The sequence below is a fragment of the Polistes fuscatus genome, unplaced genomic scaffold (genome assembly GCF_010416935.1).
Source record: "Polistes fuscatus isolate 324 unplaced genomic scaffold, CU_Pfus_HIC Scaffold2, whole genome shotgun sequence".
Lineage (NCBI taxonomy): Eukaryota > Metazoa > Arthropoda > Insecta > Hymenoptera > Vespidae > Polistes > Polistes fuscatus.
Genome location: NW_025113096.1, coordinates 12393101 through 12398399, shown reverse-complemented (window position 1 = coordinate 12398399; position 5299 = coordinate 12393101).

Genomic DNA, 5299 nt, shown 5'->3' with positions numbered 1-5299 from the left:
TATATCGAAAGAAATATAGGCGCGAGGACAGGCCATTTACCTCGGAAGAAGAAGAAGAAGAAGCGCACTTTGGGAAAGTCGACATAGCCGGTGGCGCTTACACTCACTTTAAACCCTTTCTCCTCCCTTTCTTCCCCCTTCCCTTCCCTTCCCACCAAGTACACGGATAAGTCACAGTGAACGGGACGAACGTATTCATGATACGTAGATATAGTGAATTTGCTGAAGTGGTGAGACAACGATTAAACCGACGGTACATTGATACACGCATACACCAGCTGAAGCGTTTCTTTTACCATAACAATACCGTGGTTCGTCATAGTCATCGTAAACGCGCTTCGGTCGTATTGTTCTACGGTTTCCCACACGCGATGTGTACGTGACGCGAATTCATCGTCTTAATGGGACTGCGACGAAAGAGAGAGATGAGGAAAGAAAAAAAAAGAGAGATGGTAAAAAAAGTATCTCCTTAGAAGTTGTAGGTATTTTTTAAAGCTTCTCAAATATTTGCAGAAAATGTCGTATATTCATTTAAACCGCTCTCTCAAATCGATTGACATTTTAAATAAAAAATTAGAAAAATTCACGAAGTTGTATACATTGTCGTATTATTTATTGTTCAACAGACATAAAAAGTATTTGTTATTTAATGGTGTTAATATCATATTATTAAAGAAATTAATTGTAAATATAAGAAAAGTTGAGAGCATCCGTTAAGTATACTTTGATATTAAAATTTTCATATAAATCGGAAATTAGATCGATAATTATCGATTTTTATAAAATGAAAAATACATTTTTTCGTCGAAGTTTCGAGAAACGGATTTTGACAGAATTATTCGCTTGAAATTTGGTTAAGAATTGTCTTTTGTTAGTTTTAAATCAAAGATGACAAATGAAGAAGGAACGAAAAAAAGTTTTTTCAAAGATCCCATTGAACCTTCTGGTCCCTTTTTCTTCTCCCCTTATCTTCCAACCCTTTTCCCCCTTCCAACTAAGAGATGTAACCCTTTTACCTTTCTTCCTTTCTCGTTCTTCGTTTCACTCCCTCACTACACGTCTTCCGACAGACCGAAAGCGAGCGACAGATGCGGCTGTTGCTGCTTCTTCTGCTTCTTCTTCGAAGAATCCCATCCGTCTCCTTTTCGATCATTTTCATAGCATATACGTAGTAGGTACACTGCAGGTATACACTCCTAGCAGCTAGCTAGGCATAATAAATGGATATGCGAGCTTTTTCTATTTCAATGTGTTGTAGTTGGAATTATCTACTACTAACATAGGTTTATCGTAATTTTTTCAAATATTATTTCAATTTTTCCAATCGACCGTATACGCATCTTCCATTTTTGAGAAAAAAATTGAAAAAGAACTTTTAGATTAAACGAATAAACAAGATGAGAGAGAGAGTTGGCAAACGCGATGTAATAACCAATAATAATCATCTATAATTTTTAAAAATGTATGGAAAAAAAAATGATAAGAAAAGTATTTAATAATTTTAAAAATTATTCGTGTTTTTTTTTTTTACTTAAAATTTTATTCAATTGCTTGATATTATAGACAAGGATAGACAAAAATTCAAGTATATATCTTTCACAGTTTAATATTTGTTTAGGAAGTTAGTAGGTAAACGAAGGAAAAGAACGTATGCGAGATAAACAGGATGAGGAGAGCTCTACTCTCGGAAAGAAAGAAAAGAAGATGGAAGGAAGAGAAGTTAAAGAACGGAAGGAAGAAGGAAAGAAAGGAGGTCCGCTTCGGGCCGGGAGAAACAGCAGCTGCATCACTCGATACGTATCGTGTTGGGACTGAGTGTGGTGGGGAGTATACCCGCCGGGGTTACTCCAGAGAGATTATTATCGGTCGGATCAAGAGCTTCGTTCAAATTCGCTAACATTCGGAAAAGTTCGGGCGCGTGGCACCGCGTGCCGTTCCCCCACCATCGAACTGAACCAAAAGAGGACCTCAGACCCGCTTCTTTTCTGACCTACCATCGATACATTTGGTGACTTCGATTTTGTTACTCGTATTTATATATATATAAGATATATTATTGAAGAGTTTTAAGGTAAACCCCAAATTGTTTCTCTGCAAATACAAAGTTTATATTATTTTAAGTATTATTTACACTTATATCTATGATATCTAATAATAAAACGATTACAATTAATATCCCACCTGCAAATACAAAGAAACGACATTTAAGGTTTATTAATATCGCTTCCTCAATTATATCCCTAACTATCTTTTTATTTAGTTTTTATCACAATAAAATACAACAATCCGCTATTCAATTACTCGTGAATCCCCCCCCTATGCGTTATAGACAATTTATACCCGCGCGAAGCGCGGCAAATTTGAATTAATGAAATTTATTTCATTACGTATATATGTGTTTTCTACTATTTTATTGTCCCGATCAATAGCGATCGAATGTATTTTAATTGATTCGTAAGCCTTCTTTTTTTTTATATCTACTCGTAATACGATCTAAAAAAAGCAGAAGATAACCTAAGTACTATATTCACGGAATCACGTTTTCGAGAAACAATACGACTTCGATGAATCACGACATGTTCAGGTTTATTATTCCGAGCGACGCCTTCAAGCGTGCCGATGTACGAATGCATCCTACGTTTCTTCATGCTTTCTGTTAAAAGAAAGTGTACTTACATTTCCCACGGTGGTACCAAATTCGAGATTTACTCCTGTCTCGTCTGTCCTTGATAGTTTCCCAACACTTCGTAATCTCCTGGCGTCAATATTGAAACAATGATCGTTAGAAACAACCTCTTAGAAGAAATAAATCTTGAAATTTGTATTGTTCGTTGGCGCAATAATTTCAATTACCTTGCTTGGCACACAAATGATATTCATGAAAATATGTATTTTCTTCGTTTATTTAAAAATTCCGTATAAAATAAGCTGCAAAAACCTTAAAGAATTTATGAGTAAATTGGTAAACATAGATGCAAACAAGTTTTGTAAAAGAATAGATTTATATTTGACTAGAATTACGAACTATATGTTATTAGTTCTAAATTATGAAATAATAAAATAAAGTAACTAATCTAACAAAGAATGTAAAGTGATGTAAAAAGCAAAAATTTAAATAATATTAACTAACAAAGTAGTAGATGAATGATAACGAAGAATAATTCATTCAATTATAATAAATATTTTCTATGTTGAAAATAAAACATGAAGAATAAATTATTAGTTGGCTAATTTTCTTGGATAAGCTTACATTCTCACTGATATGTGAACGAAATCGTAGTTTGTAAGGACAATAAAACTTGGCTCTTGGACGATTCATTGAGTTTCTTGTAGCCAAGTATATGCATATGTAGTGTATACGGTCATACGGTAAAGAGAGCTCGTACGTCGCGATCTCGCTCGTAACACACGAACCGAACGAAGCCCATACGTATGTATGTATTCGCGATCGGCCGTATGAATGAAAGAGTGAGGAAGGAAGGAAGGAACGAACGAGCGTAGAACGAAGGGAGTCGCGTGACGGATCCACGTGCTGTGTGTGCGCCAGTTATGGCAGAACGTAACTACGTTTACTGCTGGCTTATACACGCATCAACAACGTATATGATACATATATAAATATGTATATGTAGATGTGCGCACGCGCGCGTACTTATATATAAGGAAAGAAGAAGGAGTTTTAGTTTCTTACTTGTACAGGTTACATATGCGTGCATTAACGTGGTAGTCGTGCACGCAAGAGAAGGACGGAGTCAAGTGACGCAGTGAAGAAGACATAAAGAGTAAGGGGATGAAGTTAAAGAAAGAGAGTGAGAAAGAGGGAAAAAGAGGGAACTCGATGTGGCGGCGAAGGTAAAGAGGCCGGAAGTGGTTCCATCTGGCTCCCCCGTTGGTTTGACCTGTTGAACCACTCGTGACCGGAAGTATAGCATACACCTACGGGCTCTATGGAGGCACCACTTTTTTCTCGCGACGAACGATACGACAAAGGCTTCTTTTTACTTCACGATACTTTATCATTTCGGAACCTGGCGTTATTTACCAGATATAACGTAGCCGTGATTTACTTACCGGAGTTGCTTCGTTATTTTTCCACCAACTTCTCATTTTTGTTATCATTGAATAAATATAACCGCGTAAACGCCGATTGTTGTCTCGCCTTCGCGATTATTTTTTTAAAGTGGATGATCGTTAACGATAAGACTCGGCATCAAATTTCCCATACCGTGTATTTAAAATCAAATCGACGCTCTCTTCTCGTTACGGTGGAGACGTAAAGTGACACTTGGCGGAGTTTATGGCGGGGGTTGAACTTGTAATAGCTAACACCGGGGAGTAAGAACGAAAAGTGCGATTCGTTTTGGGGAACAATAGATCGCATCGATACGTGCTCGAGACAGGTCCAGAGCATTATGTTCCGAGCACAATACCTCGAGCAGGAGGCAGTATGTGCACCGTAATAATCTGTCACCCCCGAACACTGGCGCGTACGGAGTATGTTAGGGTTCACCGCACCCTATTTGATAAATATGACGTCACGAACAGAAAGCTCTCGAATAGGAATCTTTTCATATTTTATTCCGATAGTAGGAAAATTCAGATACCACGAGCGAAATTCGCGAAATTGAGACAATACGAGCATAATTAAAACTGCTTTGCGAATAAGGGTAAAAAAGGGTAAGGGTAGAATGTGCGAGGTAAATCGGAAAGATTAGTCGAATCAGAGAGGAGGGTCGGGCGATTTCACGCATCGTCGCTAGTCTCGCTTCACGTAAGAAGCGTAATTCGCTGAAAAAAGGAGGGGAGTGTGACGTCACGAAGTGTAGGACGCGGCGCGTGCCAGCGGGTCCAGAAAGAGAGAGAAAGAGAGAGAAAGAGAGAGAGAGAGAGAAAGAGATGGATAGGAGAAAGAGAAAGAGAAAAAAAGAGAGAGGGAGAGAGAGAGAAAGGTATGGGGTACGTCTGGTAGTGGCATAGGGAGAGAAAAGAGCGAGAGAGGTAGATGGAGGAAAAAAGGGTGAGGTGGCCAGGGTGTCGCGCGGCGGAGGTAGATCGTGGCACGGTGGTGGGGGTGGGCGCGTGCAGCCGGCCTGCAGCTGCCTTCTTTCTCTCCCCTCTTGCTCTGCGCACCAGCCAGAGTCCCTACGGTCGCACTCTGCCACTGACGCAGCCGCTCCTTGTGCCCGTCACCCCTCTAGCGTGCGCGTTCTGCCACACAACCCCTCTCTACGGGGAGCCGGCGGGACCACAATTATAAGTAGGGGTGCTCCCGGCCTACTGCCTTCAGTCGAGGGTTGAA